Source organism: Cebus imitator, unplaced genomic scaffold, assembly GCF_001604975.1.
Source record: "Cebus imitator isolate Cc_AM_T3 unplaced genomic scaffold, Cebus_imitator-1.0 Scaffold5, whole genome shotgun sequence".
Classification (NCBI taxonomy): domain Eukaryota; kingdom Metazoa; phylum Chordata; class Mammalia; order Primates; family Cebidae; genus Cebus; species Cebus imitator.
Genome location: NW_016107320.1, coordinates 1,220,109 through 1,244,713, shown reverse-complemented (window position 1 = coordinate 1,244,713; position 24,605 = coordinate 1,220,109). Strand labels below are relative to the sequence as shown.

Here is a 24,605-nt window from a genome sequence, read left to right as displayed (position 1 = left end):
ATTTCCTATCAGTAATCCTATCTTTTTTTTTTTTTTTTTTTTCCAGATCGAGTATTGCTCTGTAGCCCAGTGATCTTGGCTCACTGCAACCTCTGCCTCCTGGGTCCCAGTTCAAGCAGTTCTCCTATCTCAGCCTCCCAAGTAGCTGGGATTATAGGCACAAGCCACCATGCCCAGCTAAATTTTGTATTTTTTAATAGAGATGGGCTTTCACCATGTTGGCCAGTCTGAACTACAGCAGTTTTGAACTACTGGCCTCATGATCTGCTCGCCTCAGCCTTCCAAAGTGCTGGGATTCCAGGCGTGAGCCACTGCATCTGGCCGAATTTTTCATTTTTAACCATATTATTAATGGTGGCATTAAAGTAGGCCCTGACGGGTTCTATGCTTCCAGATTCTCCCTTGATTTCCTCTCATAATGTATGAGACATGTGTGAGGACACAGCAAGAAAGATTCTCACTGTAATGGAAGCTTATATCTGAAAGATGTTGGGTGACATAAATGGTTTCTCCTTTCTCACCTGTCTCTAGACACTTGCAATACTGCCAACACTTTCCTTTCTATGGAAGCAGGAACATGAACATAAGCTATTTAACTATTTTATATTTTCTCTAGAACAATTTTTATATCTACTGATAAAATAAAAAATAGCTTGTCAGCTAATTAATAAATATCTCAAAAAGTATGTTTAGCACTCTCCTTTCCCTCAAAGTTGTTCTGGTTTGGACAATAAATTATATAGCCCCACTACTTTTTGGTTACAATTTTAAAGATTAAACTTGCCTATACTTCCTTTCCCCCTTGAAGTTGCCTAGAAAATTGCATTGTTGTAGCTCCTGTGGAACCAGATACAGAGACCATGTGTTGAGCATGCATGGTAGTAAGAACCACTAAATATGGATGTCTGGGAGAAGGCATGAAACACAGCCTCCCACCCGCCCTGGGTCCTTCCACTACACACTGTTACTCAAGAGAGAAATAAAGTACCGTGTTTAAGCATTGTATTTTGCTATCTTGTTGCTGTCTGTCTCCTAAGTAATATATTCCCTAAATAATAAAGATCAAACATTACTTGTACATATTATGTTAGAAGTGACTCATAGAGAACTTAGGCTTAACTGTACTTCTTGTGAGTAATTAGGGGGGTGTGTGTGTGTGCGTGTGCCATGATCTCGTTCTGCCACCCAGGCTGAAGTGCAGTGGCACCATCACAGCTCACTGCAGCCTCAACCTCCTGGGATCAGGCAATGCTACCCCTCAGTCTTCCAATTAGCTGAGACCACAGACATGCCTCCCAGTGCTCAGCTAATTCTTTGATTTTTTTGTAGAGATGGGGGTCTCACAGTGTTGCCCATGCTGGTCTTGAACGCCTAGGCTCAACCCATTTTCCCACCTCAGCCTCCCAAAATGCTGGGATTACAGGCGTGAGCCACTGCACCTGGACTGTGAATGATTAAGTTTTAAAGTTAATCATTAAGGTGAAAATCATGCAAAGTCAACAGTATCAGCATACTTCTATCGTTGAACCTAACAGAAGCCTGAACATTGGAACAGACTAATATTTAGTAGAGCATGAGATGAAGCAGTTTCTTGCAGTTTGGGACTATGTCGTGTGAAATATGTGTGTCACCTAAATATCACACTCAGAGCTGTGACATGTTCATGCTAGAAGTGACTCTGAGTCACTGAACCCAGATTCATATGCCTCATCTTTGATTCCTCCAGGATATATGGACCCATGATGGAATCATTTGCCTTTGATTGGTTATCCAAACTGTTCTCTCTTTTAGGACAGTATGACCATGGTATATTAGATAAAATCTGGAGGTCCTTTAACACTTGGCTTCTGTTGGGTCAGATATATTCTACCTCGTCATTTCCTAAAGTAATTGTAAAAGCTTTCTTCTTATATGTCCTCTAAATAAGAATATGAAACCATCCTGAATCATGTCTTGTTAAAATACTTGCAAGTATGTTGATTTTAAAAAACAATAACAATTGTAAGCTATAAGGAATATGAGACAGATGATATATGGCAAAGTATAACACTCTATACAATATAGATACTATAAGGTTACCTCTCTTCCTTTATGATTATTTGGTTTGTCACCTAGATATGCTGATTTATACTATTCTGTTTCTTCCAGATTCCAAGAGTTTGAGTCTTGAAATGCTTATGACTTCAAACCATTGCTCTTCTGTTTAGTGATAATTTATTTCAATTATGTTTCTAAGGGGTAAAAAATTGCTTGAGAATGGTTTAAACCTATAATATTGCTGAATCCCCAGCTGATTTTATCTTACCCCAGAGAGAAATTTCTTTGGCCAGGTGCCTGAGGGAATTAGTAGTCTGAAAACTCCTAATACTTAATATAATGTCAAGATATTCATACCTTAATACTACTTTTAAAAAATAAAAATGTGTCACAGACCTACGTGTCAGCTTCGGACAGGGGGCCTGCTAGTCTTGTCTGTCTTATTCCAGTTTTAGCACATGTGCAACTGAAGTGAGCATCTTAAGGACTGGAGTTCCTACACTGTAGTTAAGTGTTATGACAAGCTTAATTCTGTTTTATCTTTTCTTCCAGTACACAGTATTTTGGGTTTCCAGGCAACCTCAGTGGTTAACCAGGAACCCCACTTTTGAGAAGCTTTAAAAAACAACTTTTCTCTCCCTAAGTCCCCAAGGCTCTCAAATGTGCAGCTCAGACTTTCCTTGGCTTTCTCCAGAATAGTAAATTTCCTGACATGAAAAGAGTTCTGAACGCTAGATTCCCCTTTCTTACTTCTGGTCCTATCCAAATCGCAACCTCGTTGTTCCCTACTATCTCACTAGTTTACTGATGGTATTAATAAAACAAACCAAAACACATTATTTGTCATATTATTAGAAGCCCAAGATTGATGGCTTGATAATAATCCTATGTTGTATTATGGATAAAAGTTTGAAATTCTGTGTCTCATGGCCATGTTTAAAATAAACTGTTTTCATCTATTGCTTACGAGCAGGAGACTCCAGTGGCCTTAAATTTCCTCCAGCTAGACCAAAATTTAAACAGACTTCCTTCTGATGCTAGGGGCTTCATTTGTACTTTCTAAGATTACTCACCTAAGTAAAGGTGCAATCGCCTCTTTGAAATGTAAATCACCCGCTAGCCTCTGGCCAGTTTTACAACAGGGAAATGACTCTCCAGGGTCTGGGAGTTAACCCACTGAAATGTAATCCTCTAGAAAGATAACACACCAATCTTTTTTCAGTCTCTGTGAGGGGTTAGGAACCTAACTTTCCTAAACTTCAATTAGCAAACACAATGGCCTAATCACATTGACCAACCTCTCTCCTAAAAGCATGCGGATTTCCCTAGCTGATGCAAATTCTCCTGCCTTTTGTTTCAGCAGAATTGAATTCAATCTTTCTCCTCTATTGTGATAATCTTTACCTCTTTTGCAATAGTCTTAAATAACATTTTCTCCACCTCTTTAACACCATCTCTTGTAATTTTTGACATTTAACAAAACATTAGTTGTGGAAATTTACCCTTTTTTTCTCCATGGATTCAGCAGCAATATCTAAAAAAAAAAAAAAATCGTCAACCAATCTCTTATATATTTTTGATATAAAGGTAAAACACTGCAAACCAGTGGAACTGAATGTAAAGTAATTCAATTTTATAGAACACATCAGCGTTTTCAGGCTCTTAATTTTATTAAACATAAAAGGGCAATATAAATTCCTGTGGAATTCTCCGGTCACTTAAGAATTTTATTATGAGTGAATTAGTTTAACAAGGCTGTTTGGTAGAGGGTGTGGTTGCATTCAAAAATTAGAATGGGAACAACGACTTGTAAAAATTAAACATTTTAAACTACCACTTATCATATTCACTGTGTCTATGATTTGACATATTTCTTTCGATGGCCACAAAATTTTAAAACGGATACAAAATAATATCTTCAAGAAATTAAGAAAGTTTTCTTCATAAAAAGATTATAAATATAATTCAAATGGGCATGACACTTTTACTAAATAGATTGGCTTTTTGGCTTCAAAGAACCCATTTGTACATCTAAATTAATTTTGGGCAATATGTGTGAGTGCATGTGCGTGTAGATGTGTGGATGTAAATGGCAATAAAGGGGAAGGTGGAAAAAAAGAGATGGCCTTTTTTAACATAATTTTAAAATACACAAAACATACGTACTAAAAACAAGGATGTGGTGAAAACTAAGTATTGCGAACTAGAAAAAAAAGACTTGTAACTGGCATATTTAAGACTTTAATATATATTATTAAATATATAGCAAATATAAATCTTATACAATTTAGCTCCTGTATCTCCCAGTCTCTATGAGAGGTTTCGAATCTAACTTTCCTCACTTAGTAAACACATCTGGCCTAATCACATTGACTAACCTCTCACCTAACACCATGCAGCAGGTGTCAGGAGCTCACACAAAACTCTCCTGCAGATATGTTTTATTTCAACAGATATCTTTTATTTCAACAGATATGTCAAACGTTACAATGATACAATAATTGTGTAAGATAATATTAGATTGACTCTCAGAATCACACTCAGCTTGATTACCAACCTTTCTGCTGCATCTTACTCACCTATGTCTTCTGTGCATTATAGTATAAGTTATTGTAATATAGAAATATGGACTTCCTTTAAATTCCACTTTCTGCCTAAGAAATACCAATTTTTTTGAGTATGGTAAGTGTTTCAAAGCATTCAAAAATGGATAATGTAGGAAATATACTGCAAAACGAGGTCTGATTCTTATCCCCTTATTCTTAATTGTTCTTCCTCTCTCATGTCTCTCTGTTTCACTTATGAGTATAAAATATTATTTTCATATATTAAAATTTATAGAAATAAGGTATTGACTTGATCACCCAACCAATCATTTATTTGAGTGTACATTAAAAGTCAATTTGTAATCTTGAGAACAGCTCAGGAAACAAATGAATGGTTGACTTTGACATACATAACAGAAATACCAACATATCACTAAAAACATCATACTTCTGACAATTCAGGTTCTTATGTAAGCTTGTAAGGTTAGAATTTATCATTACAAAAATCATTTTATCAAGTCATTCTTGAGACAGAAAAGTAGAATTAGATCATGTATTGCTATTTCAGTAGCTAAAATTTTAAGTAGTGTTTTTAATCAACTGACAGACATGTAATTCTTAGTTTTACATACCGATATTCATCAAAAATTAAAAACTTTGAAAATTATTTCTGTCTCATTCTACTAATCAATTTAAACATTTCAATTATTTCATTATGTTTCTTCATTTTTCTTGACCTTGAACACTTCTTTCCAGCCCAGTATTAAATTTAATTAATGTCTAATTTGTTTACTTGGTTTAGTTACTTTTGACCATGTTTGGTACATGTCTTATAAAGCAGGCACAGTCCTAACTCCTCCAAATTCCTAATGGCCATACCCCAAGACACATACCACAATGTAAACACACACACACACACACACACACACACACACTGCAGTAGATCAACACATAAGATACTCTGCTGGCAAAACATCGTACATCAGGGATCTCTCAGTGTACTACCCACTTCTGTAATTTATCAGGACTGTTCAATTGAGGTGAGTCTACAGAGATTCCTACGGCAATTTGAGTGCTAAGCTATCTAACTAGTGGTTAGACACTATTTGAATAATGCACTAAACATAACTCTTGAGGCTCTGAAGAATTTATGTACTTTCCAAAGAACAAGAAGTTACAAAATCCTGAATAACACAAATTTCTTATATCCTTTAATAGAAAAAGGAAAGCTGATATCAATATGAATATTATGAATATACTTTATATTTACTTCTATGTGTGTCAATTTTTCTTTGTTTGTAATACATATTTTTATGTTACTGGGAGTAAGAAACATCTAAGGAAAAAGACTACAAGAAATAAAATTTTCATTGTTAACACTGTGCTTTGGTCCAGTAACTCTGCACTGCACATATAGGCTATAAATTGGTGTCTTGGGGAACCACTTTGGTATTTCATTTTAATAGCTCATTCTGGAGAATATATTTGAGCAGTTCATGTATTACAACTGATTTAAATTTTGTCCCATAAAGAAATGAGTTTTCAAAAATATGTCTGAAGCCTGGATACTGTAAAATCCTTTATCATCATAGGATAATAAAATGCTAGCCATGAGTTACTCAGAAATTGTTCAATAAATCTAAGATGACTTAGATATAAATAGTTATGAGTGAATATGGCTCATCATTAATGTTTGTAAAAATTAATACTGTCATTTATGATTGACAATAAAAAACTAGAAACGTACTTTGATAGACATAAATGATAGATATAAACTTACATAAAGCAAGAGAATAATAGATGTGTTAAAATATTTGTTTTATAGATAAGGATTTTGGTGAAATTGTGTTCAATAATATGAATCAAATGTGTTTTGTATACTACATCAGCAGTTACATCATTACAACCTTTTAAATATTCCATTAACTTCAAAATGTACTTATCACTGAAATAATCTGATTAAATGAATTGTGATAGTGGATAAGGATTGGTGTAAGCTGAAAACAATACTATACTTCTTTAAAAATTATGTTTCTTTGTGTATTACCTGAGAGAAGATGGTCAATAAATTAATTACCGCACAATGCCTACCATAATACTTAAACCTGAAAGGAAAGCAGTAAATGTTTACTTTAGTAATTACTAAATTACTAAAATTGGTGAATTGCTTTCATTTTATACTGTTTCCTGTTCATTTCAGGGTATACCCAAATCTGCAACTCTAAATAAGGCCCAATTATTTCCTCCTTCAAGTGGTACAAGACTCAAGAAGAAAAACAAAAAAGTTATTTTGTATATTCTAGTCTCTATCTGCTCCAAATCACACTAACTTTTCTTGAGTGTGGTACAAGTACTGATTTCAAAGGCATGGTTACCATTGTCACCTTCTCTTGTGCCTTGAGGCTTAAGCTTCCTGATTTACTTGAATTAATTTGGAAAAGTCCCATTTCATGATACTGTAAGCAACCCAGATGTCTTTCACTAAAAGTGGTAATCTTCCTATGTTATTTTTTTCCAGAAAACGATATCAACCTCTACCTATACCTGAAATCTAAATGTAATTCTTGACATTTCCTTCTTCACATTTCCATTTCCAATTACCAAGTCTTATCAGATTTTACCTTCTCTATATTCTTGAATTTTTTTTTTTCTCTTTCTGTCTTCATTGCTATCATGGAATCTAGCCCACCACTGTCTCACCTGGGCTATGGTGAGCACGTCTAAAGTGCTCTCCCTGATTCTCTCTCCAAAAAAATTTTCTCTGCTATATCCAGATTGACTTACTTGAAATGCAAATACAATTTACATTGCAAATTGCTCTGTTTAAAAACTCCCAAAGGCTTCACATTGGTAATAGGATGAATATCAAGAGTCCAAAATGGAGTTCAAGCAGTGCAAAATCTGTTCTTTGTATTTCTCTCTCCCCTCCTCTGGTGATATGAATTTCTTGGATTTGAATGATTCAGTAATAATTTTTTTTCTCAAATGTAATATGCTTCTTGTCTCCTGGACTGTGGTCTTCTTATTCACATGGTTGTCCCACTACAACTTCATAGTTATATAATTAGCTCTTAATCTTATTTTGTTCTTCAATCTTCCCCACCAAGGGAAGCCTTACCTGATATCCGTAAATAAAAGACTTTCATAACAGGAGTTTTCATAACAGTGCATAACTTTTCTTTGTAGTGGGATAATTTTAGTTATAATATCATTTTTATGTTTTTATATTATTATTCCTATTTGTCATAGATAAAGCTGAGCACACTTTTTGACAGTAAGTCTAATGGACTTTTGATACAATTAGTAATTCAGTACATAATTGCTTTCTATAAGCCATGATCAGAGATTGAGAAAAAAAAATATGCAGCAGTAATCTATCACAAGTGGAGGGACAAATAGCCAGGCAATACTGAACTACCGATTCATCTCTTAAAAACAGGGTTAACATATTTATTCCCCTGTTTTCAGGAGGAAGCATGGACAGTTTCTTGCTTGCTATCCTCCCAAATCACTCTTTCTGTGAAGAAAGTAATTAATCTGATAAATCATACAAAACTTTGATTTTTACTGGTCTGCATTAACAAAGTGGTGAATCCAAGAAGTTGAAAATGAAGAGACTTCTGAGCCTGTCTTTTCAATCGCTATCTTTGGGTTCTTGAAACTGCTTGTTGAGCAAAATAGGAGGCACTTGTGTAAGAGCTGCAGAGGCATGCTCAGTCCAGCTACTGTTTTCATGAATCCAACTTTTACTAGAGTGACAGAATGTCAGAATTCCATGAGCCAAAAGCTTTATAATGGGAGAGAAAGAAGGGTATTTTACTTCCCAATCTAAGTTTTACATATTTTAAACAGTTAATAAAGTTAACAAATAAACCTGCGCGCACACACACACACACACACACACACACACACACACGCTTGCACATGTGCTCACACATGCACCCACAGTCTCCTTGCAGTAGTTTTTCAATTGTTTAAACATTCATGAGAAGTGATCAGATTTTATATTTTCACTCTACCAATACTTGCAATAGGCTCTGGCTGCAAGACTTTTGTCAGTCAATTACTAGCATTTGAGAAACAGCGTCTCTTCTGAGAGATAGAAGATGTTGATACAGCCCTACATCCTCAGTAGACATGTGATTGTTTGAAACCAGAGACAGGTAAATGGTTTTCAGATGGTTGTATAGCTGTGTTTTTTTTGTTGTTGTTGTTGTTTTTGTTTTTGTTTTTTTAAAGTAGCCTGCAGTGGCTTTTTAACAGACATAAACCATATTATTAGGCCTCAGAGCATTAGTATTAGGTTTTATTTGCTTATGTTAGGCATGAGAAGGTGGCACTCTCCTAGCTGCCCTAAATATTGTTCCTTGTCACATTTTCCTATTGAATTTAAAGGCAATGCAGAGATTGTGTCTAAAGTTACCTTATATCCACGTGTTTGCCATAGGTTTTTGGAGCTCCCATTCCGAACATGGTCTCAAGTTGAATCTTCAGGGTCATAAATTTAAATTTATGGAGGATTGTTTTGTACCTCTCAAGGAATTTGGATTCACTACCAAGAGATTGTAGAGTTTATCAAAAAGAAGATTAAAAAGGAATAAGGGTTCTTGCTATACAGGAACATATCATCTTCTTTGGGTAATCCCTAACACTGCTCCCCGAAATAGCTAGAGCATTAAATGTTTGTAACCAGTTCACAATCAGAGAAGTAGCTTCCATTAGAAATGACATCAATACATTACTTCTTTCATTGAGTAACCATTGCTACAAAAATATGTCTGCTGAATTAGTTAGCATACTTATTGAGATAACTGATTTGTATACTGTGGCGGCATTTTATAGACCAAACACTAAGCCCCACTGAAAAACTGAATAGAATTATTTGACAGTTAAGTATTGCTGAAAAAGTCTGGCTCTTAGTCTCAGGAAGTGATCAGATTGATCATGTCTTCAGTATGTAGTCATAATGCAACTGTATATCAATAGCGTACATTAGAAATTTTATATTATACACTCTGCATACAATTTCTCACATAATCCTTCAGTACACGCATCAGATAGGAAAATGATTTGGACTTAATTGCTTCACTAAGGTCAAACACCAAAAACCTCATTACAATGGCAATGTCAGAGGTTCTTCCAATTAAAATAAAAAAAGTTACCAAAGCTAAGTGCTCCTGCCATAATGAGAAGATATTGGATAAACCTTTTTTGAAAAATCATATATTTTTTTAAAGTCATCCAAAAGTTATGGGCCTAAAGTTTCAATGGGCTAAATTTCAGAGAAAAACAAGCCCTTCCTAGGTGGTCACAGATTAGCAGCTGAGCCCATCCCTAAGGACATTTGCTGGATCTAGGGATTTGAGTAGATAGAACAAGCCTGTGACGTGCAAAGTGACAGCTGGAATGCTGGGAATAAACAATATATTTAATTTACAGTAAACTGTGGTAGGGGCTGAAAACTACAAAGATATGTGGTCTCCTGGCACTTATTTATTTCACTTTTCTTTTTAAATTGTACTTTGGGTTCTGGGGTACATGTGCTGATCATGCAGGATTGTTGCATAGGTACACACAAGGCAATGTGGTTTGCTGCCTCCATCCCCCTGTCACCTACATCTAGCGTTTCTCCCCATGTGATCCCTCCCTGGCTTCCCCACCTCCATGCTGTCCCTTCCTTGGATCCCCTCAACAGACCCCAGTGTGTGATCCTCCCGTGTCCATGTGTTCTCATTGTTCATCACCTGCCTATGAGTGAGAACATGTGGTGTTTGATTTTCTGTTCTTGTGTCAGTTTGCTGAGAATGATGGTGATTTCTGCACATTGATTTTGTATCCTGAGACTTTCCTGCAGTTCCTTATCAGTTTCAGGAGATTTTGGGCTGAGACAATAGGGTCTTATAAATATGCAATTATGTTGCCTGCAAATAGAGACAATTTGGTGTCCTCTTACTCTAATTGAATACACTTTTTTTTTCTTGCCTAATTGTTCTGGCTAGAACTTCCAATACTATATTAAATAGGAGTGGTGAGAGAGGGCATCCTTGTCTTGTGTCAGATTTCAAAGGGAATGCTTCCAGTTTTTGCACATTCAGTATGATATTGGCTGTAGGTTTGTCAAAAATAGCTTTTATTGTTTTGAGATATGTTCCTTCAATACCTAGTTTATTGAGAGTTTTTAGCAGAAAGGGCTGAATTTTGTCAAATCCCTTCTCTGCATCTATTGAGATAATCATGTGGTTTTTGTCTCTGGTTCTGTTTATGTGGTGGATTACGTTTATAGACTTGCATATGTTCAACAAGTCTTGCATCCCCAGGATGAAGCCTACTTGATCATGATGGATAAGATTTTTAATATGCTGTTGCAATCAGTTTTGCCAGTATTTTATTGGAGATTTTTGCATCTATGTTCATCATGGATATTGACCTGAAGTTTTCTTTTTCTGTTGAGTCTCTGCCGGGTTTTGGTATCAGGATGATGTTGCTGTCACAAAATGATTTAGGAACGATTCCCTCTTTCTGTATTGTTTGGAATCATTTCAGAAGTAACGGTACCAGCTCCTCTTTGTACATCTGGTAGAATTCAGCTGTGAACCCTTCTGGACCTGTACTTTTTTTGGTTGGTAGGCTATTAATTGCTACCTCAACTTCAGTCCTTGTTATTGGTCTATTCAAGGTTTCAACTTCTTCCTGGTTTAGCCTTGGGAGGGTGCAAATGTCCAGGAATTTATCCATTTCTTCCAGGTTTACTGGTTTATGTGCATACAGTTGTTTGTAGTAATCGCTGATTGTATTTTGTATTTCTGTGGAATCAGTGGTGATATCCTTTGGTCGTTTTTTATTACATCTATTTGATTCTTCTCCCTTTTCCTTTTTATTAATCTGGCTAGTTTGTTGATCTTTTCAAAAAACCAGCTCCTGGATTTATTGATCTTTTTGAAGAGGTTTTTTCATCTCTATCTCCTTCAGTACCACTCTGATATTAGTTATTTCTTGTCTTCTGCTAGCTTTTGAGTTTTTTTGATCTTGCTCCTCTAGCTCTTTCAATTTTGATGATAGGGTGTCGATTTTAGATCTTTCTTTGCTTCTCATGTGGGCATTTATTGCTATAAATTTCCCTCTAGGCACTGCTTTAAATGTGTCCCAGAGATTCTGGTAGGTTATGTCTTTGTTCTCATTGGTTTCAAAGAACATCTTTATTTCTGCCTTCATTTCATTGTTTATCCATGACATTCAGGAGCCAGTTGTTCAGTTTCCATGAAGCTGTGCAGTTCTGAGTTAGTTTCTTAATTCTGACTTCTAATTTGATTGTCCTGTGGTCTGCAAGACTGTTTGTTATGATTTCTGTTCTTTTGCATTTGCTGAGGAGTGATTTATTTCCAATTATGTGGTCAATTTTAGAGTAGGTGCAATGTGGTGCTGAGAAGAATGTATATTCTGTGGATTTGGGGTGGAGATTTCTGCAGATGTATGTTAGATCTGGTTGGTTCAGATCTGAGTTTAAGTCCTGAATATCCCTGTTAATTTTCTGTCTCATTGATCTAATATTGACAGTGGAGTATTAAAGTCTCCCACTATTATTGTGTGGGAGTCTAAGTCTCTTTGTATGTTTTAAGAACTTGCTTTATGTACCGGGGTGCTCCTGTATTGGTTGCATATATATTTAGAATCCTTAGTTCTCCTTGATGCATTGATCCTTTTACCATTATGTAATGTCTTTCTTTGTCTCTTTTGATTTTTGTTGGTTTAAAGTCCATTTTATCAGAAACTAGGACTGCAATTTTTTTTTTCTCACCATTTGCTTGATAAATCTTCTTCCATCCCTTTATTTTGAGCCTTTGTGTGTCCTTGCATGTGAGATGGGTTTTCTAAACACAGCACACTTCTGGGTCTTGACTTTTTTGCCAATTCGCTAGTCTGTGTCTTTTAATTGGGGCATTTAGCCCATTTATATTTAACGTTAATATAGTTATGTGTGAATTTGATCCTGCCATTTTGATGCTAGCTGGCTGTTTTACCCATTAGTTCATGCAGTTTCTTCATTGTGTCACTCGTCTTTACCATTTGGTACATTTTTGGGGTGGCTGGTACTGGCTGTTCCTTTCCTTGTTTAGTGCTTCTTTCAGGAGCTCTTGTAAGGCAGGCCTGGTGGTGATGAAATCTCTCAGCAATTGCTTGTCCATAAAGGATTTTCTTTCTCCTCCGCTTATGAAGGTTAGTTTGGCTGGATATGAAATTCTGGGTTGAAAGTTATTTTCTTTAAGGATGTTGAAATTTGGCCCCCACTCTATTCTGGCTTGTAGGGTTTCTGAGGAGAGATCTACTGTGAGTCTGATGGGCTTCCCTTTGTGGGTAACCTGACCTTTCTCTCTGGCTGCCCTTAGTATTTTTTCCTTAATTTCAACCCTAGTGAATCTGATGATTATGTGCCTTGGGGCTGCTCTTCTTGAGGAATATCCTTGTGGTGTTCTCTGTATTTCGTGTACTTGAATGGTGGCCTGGTTTTCTAGGTTGGGGAAGTTCTCCTAGATCATATCCTGAAGAGTGCTTTCCAGCATGGATTCATTCTCTCCATCACATTCAGGTACACCTGTCAAACATAGATTAGGTCTTTACACATAATCCCATATTTCTTAGAGGCTTTGTTCATTTCTTTTCACTCTTTTTTCTCTATTATTACCTTCTCATTTTATTTCATTGAGTTGATCTTCAATTTCAGATACCCCTTCTTCTGCTTGATCGATTTGGCTATTGAAACTTGTGTATGCTTTGCAAAATTTCTTGTGCTATGTTTTTCAGCTCCATCAAGTCATTTATATTCTTCTCTAAGCTGTTTATTCTAGTTAGCAACTCATCTAACCTTTTTTCTAGGTTCTTAGTTTCTTTGCCTTGGGTTAGCACATGTTGTTTTAGCTCTGATAAGTTTTTCTTACGCACCTTCTGAAGCCTGTTTCTGTCAATTCATCAGATTCATTCTCCATCCATCTTTGACCCCTAGCTGGTGAGGAATTGTGATCCTGTGGAGGAGGAGAGGCATTCTGGTTTTTGGTGTTTTCATCCTTTTTGCTCTGGTTTCTTCCCATCTTAGTGGCTATATCTACCTGTGGTCTTTGTGGTTGGTGACTTTTGGATGGGGTCTCTGAGTGGACATCCCTTTCATTAATGTTGAAGCTGTTTCTTTCTGTTTCTTAGTTTTCCTTCTAACAGTCAGGCCCCTCTGCTGCAGGACTGCTGGAGGTCCACTCCAGACCCTGTTTGCCTGGGGATCATTCAAGGGGGCTGCAGAACAGTAAAGGTTGCTGCCGGTTTCTTCTTCTGTTATCTTCATCCCAGAAGGGTACCTGCTAGATGATGGCCTGAGCTCTCCTTTATGATGTGTCTCTTTGGTTATACAAGGTTGGGTAGCTGCTTGAGGAGACAGTCTGTCCCTTATAGGAGCTCAAGTGCTGTGCTGGTACTTTTAAGTCTGCTGCAGTGGAACTCATAACCACCTCTTTTCCCAGGTGCTCTGTCCTAGGAAGGTCAGCTTTATTTATTTATTTATTTATTTATTTATTTATTTATGACCTGTCATGCTGCTGCCTGTTTTCATAGATGCCCTACCCTGCACAGAGTAGTCTAGTCACAGTCTGCCAGTAGAGGCATTGCTGAGCAGCCGCAGGCTCTGCCCAGCTGCTGTATGAACTGCCTCGGTAGTGGCAGACTGCCTCGGTAGTGGTAGTCACCCTTGCCCCCACTGAGCTGGACCATCCTGGGTCCAGCTGTGCTTGCAGCAAAAAACTCTCAACCCGAGCATTTCAGATTGCTTGTTTTGTGGCGGTGGTTCCCACTGAGCCAGATCATCTGGCTGCCTATCTCCGCCCCCTCCTGTTCAGTTGAATGAGTGGCTCTGTCTCCCAAGCATTCCAGGTGCCAGTTAAAACGGCCACCCAGATTTGTGTGAGTTTCTGTCCACCAACCCAGCACTGGCAGAAACCACTATGCTGAAAACTCATGGCACTTTTCAGCCTGTGAATCTCCTGGTCTATGGGCAGTGAAAATTTTTTGGAATTGCTGTGGCCATTCACCCTCTGCATTGTTCTTGCTGGGAACTGCAATTCAGAGCTGTTCCTATTTGATCATCTTGGATCTTCCCCCCTATTTATTTCACTTCTTAAGAGACAGGCTCTCATTCTATAATTCAGGCTACAATGCAGTGGCATAATCATGGTTCACTGCAGCCTCAAACTCTTGGCCTCAGGCAATCCTCCTCTTGTGTAGATGGGACTACAGGAGCACAACATCATGTCCGGCTAATTTTTTTTTTTTTTTTTTTTTTTGAGAGACAAAAATCCACTATTTTCCCCAGGATAGTCTAGAATTCTTGGCTTCAGGTATTTTTTCTACTTTGGCCTGTAAAGCACTGGAATTATAGGCATGAGTTACAGTGCCCAGCCTCCTCTAGCATTTAGATACTAAATTCTGTTGGAAAAATTAATACGAAATGAATATAAGTAGTATCTTGAGTATTATCTTCCCATACACTCATGGGATTGTTTAGTGTATCTTACTACCTCAGCAGACCATTCTTTCATCAAACTCTCCAAGCTAAGTATTTAAAATTTAATTTTTGCCTTACAATAAACTCTATGCTAAAGTTCATTATGTTTGATGTTGACAGTCTGTTTTTGTATTACCATTGTAGAAAATTAATCACATTCTTTATTTCATGAGACATTATAATTATTGTTTCCTACAAGTTTCTCTCTGGTTTTACTTATTTAATTCTTTTGTTCTTTATCACTTGTCATAAGCAGGCACTCAAATGTGTTTGATATAGGTTCTCTACTCTTAAAGCATCCCCATAAAATAAGAAAGTTTTTTTCTGAGTGTCTGTATGTATATAAATATGAGTGTATACATTTTTTAAAGGGTATTATGCTATAAATCTAATTTTATTTCTAATATTTTTTTCACAGAGCATGACATTCTTCATACATTCTCATATCACTGTAGGTTCTTTTAGGTTGTTTATTTCCCTGTAGCTGCTGCATAGTTTTCAATAAAATCAACCCACATTATGCCTATGCAGTCTTGCAGTAGAATTCATACTGACACCTGCTACCATAAGAATCTCTTCTGTAAATAGTCTCCTTATGAAGACACTTTTTGATTATCTGTCGGGGATTGTGTTAGTCTGTGTGCATTGCCAAGAAGAAATACCTGAGGCTAGCTAATTTATTAAAAAAAAAAAAAAAAAAAGGTTTATCTTGGCTCATGGTCCTGCAGGCTGTACAGGAAGCATGGCAATGGCATCTGCTCTTGTTGAGGCCTGAAGCTTATAATCATGGAAGAAGGTGAAGGGGAGCCAGCATCTCACATGGTCAGAGAGGGAGCAAGACAGAGAACGGGGAGGTCCCATGCTGCTTTGAACATTCAGACCTCTCAGGAACTATTGGAGCAAGAACTCACTTACCACTAAGGAGACTGTGCTAACTCCAAGCTTGTCTAACTTGCAGCCTGCGGGTCAAATGCAGTCTAGGATACCTTTGAATGTGGCCCAACACAAATGTGGCCCAACACAAATTAAACTTTCTTAAAACATTATGGGATTTCTTTTGTGTGTGAATTTTTAAAATTATTTTATTTTTAGCTCATCAGCTACTGTTAGTGTTCGTGTATTTTATGTGTGGCCCAAGACGATTATTCTTCCAATGTGGCCCAGAGAAGCCAAAAGATTGGACATTCCTGTGCTAAGTCGTTCAAAAGGGATCAACCCCATGATCCAATACCTCTCACTGGGTCCACCTCCAATACTGGGGATCACATTTCAGCATGAGATTTGCAGGAGACATACATTCAAACTATATCAGCAATATATACCCAACAGTAAGATAGTTTGTAGGGTATGCATGTTTTTAAATTGGTCCTGCCATATTATTTTCCAAAATGTTTACAATCGTTTAATTTCTCATCCATTACCCATAAAAATTTGTTTTACCTCACATTCTTATCATAAAATATCATCTAGAATTCTTATATCTTCTAAGCAAGTAGTGAAAATACATATCGCATATTGTTTTTATTTTTATTCTTATTTTTTTGAGATGGAGTCTTGCTCTGTTACCCAGGTTGGGGTGCAGTGGGGTGATCTTGGATCACTACAATCTTTGCCTACTGGGTTCAAGTAATTCTCCTGTCTCAGCCTCCTGAGTAGCTGGGATTACAGGCATGCGCCACCATTCCTGGCTAATTTTTGTGTTTTTAGTAGAGATGGGGTTTCACTATGTTGGTCAGGCTGGTCTTGAACTCCTGATTTTGTGATCCACCCACCTTGGTTTCCCAAAGTGCTGGGATTACAGGCATGAGCCACTACACCAGGCAACATATCACATTTTATTTGTGTACACTGGCATTTTTCAGATTACTGATAACATATTGGGATGGTGGGGGGACATTTTTCTATTGAGTTTGCTATCTTCCTTGTTGATTTGAATATCAATAATACTCACTTTGGTCTATCTAGACACTGTCAACATTTTCTATCATTCTGTCTTAGGTTTGACAACTTTATATACCAGCCTTCGTTGAAATGAGTCATTATGATTTTTATACTTCTTCTAGAGTTTAATTTATATTTTTAATTAAAGTTTTTAGTTTAGTAAATCTTTTACTAAAGTGTAACAAGAGACCAAAATCTTTGTTTTGTTGGGTTCATTCAGATTTAGAATTGTGATACCTTTTTAGTGGATATATCTCTTTTATAATAATGAAGATTGGCTATCACAATGCATATGATTATTTCTGCTAATGCTTACTGTTTTGTAGTCTACTTTGTTTGATATTAATACAGATGTATCCATTTCCTTTGGTTGGTGTTTGTGTAGTCTGCATCTTTCATGTCTTTTACATTTGACCCTCCTGTAGCTTTGTCTTCTATAATACAATTTTGTCTTCTATGATAAAATATATAGTCTATATTGTTGACTGTTTATATTTGGTTAAAAAGAATTAGTAGTCTGTCATCATTTGTTGGAGTGTTCTGTAAATGCTAATTTATTCTCATTTGATGATGGTCTTTAGTTTTTCTGTATTCTCCCTGATATTCCTATTAATGGTTCTATTGATACCAAGAGAGAAATGTTGAACGGTTAAACTATAAATGAAAATTTGTATATTTTTCTTTTCAGTTCTGTCAGTTTTGATCCTTTTTTGATTTATTCAAATTTGGGATTGTTACATCTTCTTAATGAATTGATTCTTTTGGTGTTTAAATGTTCCTCTTTGCTCCTGGGGATCTTCTTTTCCTTGATGACTACTTTGTTTATTTACATATCTACTATAGCTATTTTAAAAATGTTTTGTTTGTATGGTGTAATTTTTCATGGTATATTCTTTTACTTCTAACCTATTATTTTGGAAAAAAACTCAAACTATTTTTCCTCGGCTCTCACACTCTGTGTGCACTCTTCTTCTGGGTTGAAGATTGCTCTCACAACAACAATCATCAATACAGAAGACTTCTATGAGCTAATGCATAGGGAGTTGTCCCCACACACGAAGCAGCAGATACCAGCTGGGTGTCCTCCAATTCAATTCTGACACTGTTTACCTTGAGATAGTGTCAGATCCTGTAGGTTGAGGACGTAGTCTCCAATACTGCCTACCTCCCAGACACCATTGCAAGTTCAAGGCTCTGGAAATTCTGACTAACCTCCTTCAAGATGGTGTTCCCATAGTCCCCTTAGAGTTCACTTAATTTGCGGGGGTGGCTCACAGAACTCAGGGAAAGAGTTACATTTACCACTTATTATAAAGATATTATGAAAGAAACAGATGAAGAGATGTGTAGGGTGAGCTATGGGGAAAGGAATGCATAACTTCCATGCCTTCCCTGGGCACCACTCTTCAGAAACTCCACATGTTCCGCTGTCAAAATATTCCCTCAACAGAGTCCTCCTGGGTTTTATGAAAGCTATATTACATAGGCATGATTGACAAGCATGTAGCATTGTGATTGAACAAAGAGAATAGAATTTCATACTGTTTTCAATAGATTGAGTGAGAAAACCCAGAAAGACCTATCTGCCTATCTCTTCAGATTCTTTTTAGCCTCTCTGTATAACATTCCTTCCTCAGTGTATGGAGGAAGACCCTCTCTGGAATCAGAGTCTTTTGACCCGCGTTAGATTAGAGTCCTTCCCTGGGCAGGTAAAGAAGGTCAGGAGAAGGTCAGAGAAAGAGTCTGTTTCCCAAGGCCTGCTTCTGATGCCTAAAGTGACCCAGCATTACAACAAAAGACGGTAACAAGGGCCACATGAATATGAACCAGCAACTATAGACGAAAAGCAATATATATGTAAATAATCATAATAGCATACCTCTCTATCCCATTATATATGCAGTGAGTTTCTTATTCATACTATAAAAATGTTTTAATAGTCATTTTGAAAATCTGTCACAATTGATGTTTTTAAATTTAATGTAATTATTGATATATTAGGAATCCAGTCTGCCATTTTATTATGTGTTTTGTATTTGGTCTTCTGTTCTTTTTATTTCTGTATTCTAACTTGTGCTTGTCGTTTAATTATCTGAACATTTTTAGCCTTACAATTTATTTATACTGTGTTGATTGTTTTTAGAGATAGCTATTTGTTTGTTTTGGTGGTTGATCTATGGTTAAAACATACATACTCATCTTATTACAATCTATTAATGTCAACATTGTAACACTGCAAGTATGTCACCAACCTGGTATCTTTACCCTCTTTTCAGTATAAATAATTGTTTTAAATACTACCTCAACATACATGGATCTAGCGACCTATGTTGACAATCATGTTCAGACATGGTTGTTTTTATTTTCAATCATAAAAAAATAATTTTAAAAACAAAAAAATAATCTATAATATTAACTTAGACATTTAGCAAGAAAAGAATAATCTATAATATTTACTCAGATATTTACCTTTCTGTTCTTTAATTCTTTTGTCTTTTTTTAACTTAAGCAAATGTTATTCAATTATTCTTTATTTCCTTTTAACTTTGTCTACATTCATAAGCTATTATTTTAGTGGTTATATTAATCATTACTCTATTTAACACTGGTTGATTAAAATTGAATATAAATTACTATTTATTTGTCTGACTCAAAGACCAGAATCTTATTTATCTTTATATCTTCATACTTATCATATTGTGGCTAAAATTATTAACATATTTTTAAATAATGTATTATTATTTAATTTTTGTGCAACATTTTGCATCAACCCAGATATTTACTATCTTACGTGTTATTAAGTTCCTTTTGACTGTCTTAGTTTTGGGCCATTTTCTTTTTTCATGAAGAATTCTTTAGTGTTGCCTATGACACCAACAATATCTATGAATGGTCCAGTAATGCTAGAAAATATGTGTATTATCTTTAAATTTGGTGATTATTTCCACCTACTATAGTTTCCACTGGCTCGATCTTCTTAATTATTTGAAACTTTTTAAATTTTAGTTGATCATATCTTGTTATTTTCTTATATTGCTTGATGTATCAGATTCTAAGAATTGTGTGAAAAATCTAATTATAGCCATTGATTCTCTATTTCTACCCATAACTCTGTCAAATTTTACATTATATATGTAAGTTTTACTTCATATTTGTGAATTAGGAGCACTTCTATTCAATATTATTACATTTTCTTAACATATTGTTCCTTGTACATGTATTAGTAGACAATTTCTTATCTTCAATTTTATTTTGTCACATTTTTAAGGCACAACATAAATTTTCTTTTGAATGGTATGTACCTATTATCTTCTCTGGATCTTTTAGGTTTTCAATTTTCCATTATTTTGTAGATTATTTGCAACATATTGCTGAAACACCTGTTGCAATATAATCTGATCATTTCCGTTTGTCATTGGCTCCTTTAATGCATTTGAATTTATTGTAATTAATATAAATTTATGCTTAATTTACTGTATTTTCATGCTAGGCAGCTTTCCTCCTTTCAATGAGTTTCGTTTGACAGGTCAGAATTTCTTCTCCTGATTTAAATTTTAAATACCTTATTTTGATTTTTCTAGTGTTTGCCTTCAAATTTTTTAATTTTGCATTTATTTTTTCCTACAATTTTCAACACCTGTATCTTCCCCTTATCACAACACCTGTATCTTCCCCTTATCAGTTTCTGTATAAATATATATCAACTGCCTTGATTTGGCATCCCTTAGCTTCCAATTACTGTACTTCACCAAACTTGTATCCTCAAGAACAGTTCTCTTCAAATAGAAGTATGCATTGAGAAATACACAAAGATTTATCAAGGGGAATTTTGACATTGTTTTGAGATCCTCAAATTCTATTAGCATTCTTTCTTCATACTCTTTCCCACCTACTGTTAAAAAAAAACTTTTAAAAATAAAGGGATATTTTAAATCTGCCCTTTAACCATACAATTGCCTCTAGGTAAAAACCTTTAGAGCATCTAATTAAAGGACACTTGAAAACAGGGAGGGGGGGGTTAACCCGCATATATTAAACTTGGGCTGAGTAAAACTGCTTACACTTCCTGTTTCATGCATACTTTGCCAAGTATAATGAATCACTTTAAATATATTTTGACTTTTGGTGGGAAATTCTAAAATCAGATATAATATAGTTTGAGCAGTTGGAGTATCCTGGGTTTTTTTTGTTGTTGTTGATACAATCTCAGTTCTCTCATCAACCACCATTGTCAGAAATGCACTGTTCTTGAGAAAGTACCTGACAGCATGATGAAAGCAGAGCAAATAAGCAACAGGAGGAGCTAAAAATGACTTTTTCACAAATTTAAACAAATTTTGTCTTTTCAGTTACATTTTTTTTACTATTCATGAGAGAATGCCTAATGAGCTGGGAAGAAAAACATTTTCAGTAGACAAAATGGTTGGACAAATAATACATTTTTCAAGATACCCCAAAAAAGAGTCAATAAAGAGTCCTTTGTGACTTTTGTGGAGATTTGGGTATAACTTACTCACTAGGAAAGATATTATTTAATTTTTAAAACATATAAAATATATACCTCTATCATTGCCAGTTCTAATCTTAGTTGATAATGTAAAATATTATTTGTTTTCCCATGTAAAAATTGCTATCTGTAAAAATTACTATCAGTTACTCAGACAAGTAAATTTTAGTGCCCTACTTGTTAAAAACTAAGTAGACAAGAAATTGTGGTATCTATATCCAACAAATTAATGGAGTTTTTCTGACTTTTTATATATAATTCTTATTTCATCTTCTCAAATACAAAAAGTAGCTCAGGAAAAATAAACACATATTTAACTAAAGGAAAACCATGAAGAGCTGTACACCTGTATTAGTTTATCATTGCTGCTGTAAAAAGAATTTACAACAAACTTAATAGCTTAAAATTGCAAATTTGTTATCTTACAGATCTTGAGGTCAGATCTCTAAAGTGATCCTCTATGGGTTAAAATCAAGCTGTTGACAGGGTTGTGTTCTTTCTGGAGGCTCTTTGGGAAAATCTGTGACCTTGACTTTTCCATCATTTAGAGACTGCACCATGGGCTCAGGGATCCTTTAATTTTAAGCCAGGAGTTTAACATCATTAACTCTAGCTGACTCTTCTGCTTACCTCTTCTACTTATAAAGATCCTTACAATTGCATTGGGTCTACCTTGATAATCAAGGGTAATCTCTTCCTCTAAAGGTCATCAGATTAGCAATCTTAATTCCATCTGTAACATTAGTTCCCTTTTGCCAAATAACAAGTCACAGTTTTTAGGAAAGTAGATACAGAAGATGTTATTTTGTGTACAATTTTGATAAATAAGTTAACAATTTAATCCACATTTTATTTATGCCTACAAATTAAATATTGAGGTATAGCATGTAAATCTATTTTAGCTCTTATAATTTACAAATTAGATGAATTAATCATACGAGAGATCTATATGATTTTAAACTTGAATGCTTTTCATAATCTGTATTACAGATGAAATTCATGATTTCGTTATCTATTATTTTTTCATGTTCCTCAAAACACCTAATATAGAATGTATTAGACACTTCTAGAAGAAAGGCACTCTGATGCTGGATGATAGTGATGTCTGGTGTCACTGAGTGATGCCTGGCTTGGCTAATTTGGTTGTATAGCAGACTTTTCCTTCGAAAATTTGATATTTTAAATACAACTCCAAAGTTTTAACCAAAACATAGTTAAAACATATAATAGGATGAGGTAACTGATTTCTATTTCAATGTACATTTGCCAATATAAAAGACACTGAAACAGAAACCACTTAGAATGCTGAATAAAAATTATGCTTAGAAAAGAAAACGAAGAGTATAATTCATAATCATTTAACAATTAGTTTGGGTACAACCTTTTTTTAAAAAAGTAACTAGAAATTAAGAATGTCAATTATTCTATTAAATGATAACACATTCTTCTGCTTCTCAGGTGGTTTACAATTCTTTGCCTTGAACACAAATGAAGGAGAACAGGATTGTTAGTAAATCATTAAAAATTCTTTTTCAGGATGGATCCTTGTATTCTTGTGAAGTATCTCAGAAGGATTTCAAATAACTAAGTGGTATCAATACAAAAATGATTTTTATTCCATTTTACTAATTCTTGAGACTAAGATTATACTGATCTCACATCCATAAAAATGAAAAATAGAAATAGAATTGATGCTGAACCCTGTCTCACTCAGGCAATAAGTAATATTTATTTATTTACATATAAATGAATTTGTCAAAAAGTAAACAATTCTTCATCTCATGTAGAGTTATATTTAAAATACAACTGTACTTTTAATTTATGTTTCAGAGTTTGGAATACAAACAATGTACTCATGTTGTTATAAAAATATAGTAAAGAATATTGCTAATAACAGTCAGAAAAATTTTGCAATCTATCCATCTGACAAAGGGCTAATATCTAGAATCTTCAAGAAATTTAAACAAATTTACATGAAAAAAAATAACCCCATCAAAAAATGGGTTACGAATATGAACAGACACTTTTTAAAATAAGACATTTATGGGGTCAACAAACATATGCAAAAAGGCTCATCACCTCTGGTCACTACAGAAATGCAAATCAAAGTCACAATGAGATACCATCTCATGCCAGTTAGAATGGCAAGCATTAAAAAAATCAGAAAACAAAAGATACTGGAGAGGATGTGGAGAAACAGGAATGCTTTTACACCATTGGTGGGAATGTAAATTATTTCAACCATTGTGGAAGACATTGTGGCAATTCCTCAAGGATCTAGCTCTAGATCCTAGAAACACTATTTGATCCAGCAATCCCATTATTGAGTATATACCCAAAGGATTATAAATCATTATTCTATAAAGAAACATGCACATATATATTTATTGCAGCACTATTCACAATAGCAAAGACTTAGAAACAACCAAATACCCATCAATGATAGAATGAATTAAAGTGTGGCACATGTACATCATGGAATACTATACAGCCATAAAAAAGAATGAGTTCATGTCCTTTTCAGGGACATGGATAAAACTGGAAACCATCAACCTCAGCAAACTGACACAGTATCAGAAAACCAAACACCACACGTCTCACTCATAAGTGGGAGTTGAACAATGAGAACATATGGGCACAGAGAGGGAAACATCACACACTGGGGCCTATCAATGGGTGGGGGAAAAGGGGAGGGATAGCATTAGGAGAAATACCTACTGTAGATGACAGGTTGATGGGTGCAGTAAACCACCAGGGCACATGTATACCTATGTAACAAACCTGCATGTTCTGCACATGTATCCCAGAACTTAAAGTATAATAAAGTATAAAATAAATCAACAAATATTTGAAAAATAACTCAACAAAATAATTTGTAAGACTTGTTCTGAAAATTTAAAAATATATTTTCATTTATAGACTTATTTGAAGAGATTTATAAGTAATAATTTAAGTTTTCAAGTTTAATATATCATAACAAAAATCATGTAGTGGAAAACTGAATGAAAATTTAAGTTCAAGGGGGAAAAGAGTG

At 35.2% G+C, this 24,605-nt stretch overlaps 1 protein-coding gene and 1 non-coding gene across 2 annotated transcripts in view; both read right to left on the bottom strand.

Moving 5' to 3' along the window:
- Nucleotides 1-24,605, bottom strand: part of SGCZ (sarcoglycan zeta) — a 1,190,199-nt gene that overhangs the window by 434,762 nt on the left and 730,832 nt on the right. The gene's annotated exons all lie outside the window — the stretch shown is intronic.
- LOC119472514 lies at nt 2,410-2,514 on the bottom strand. Its single transcript, XR_005201662.1, has one exon. It is a non-coding gene; the product is annotated as a U6 spliceosomal RNA (small nuclear RNA).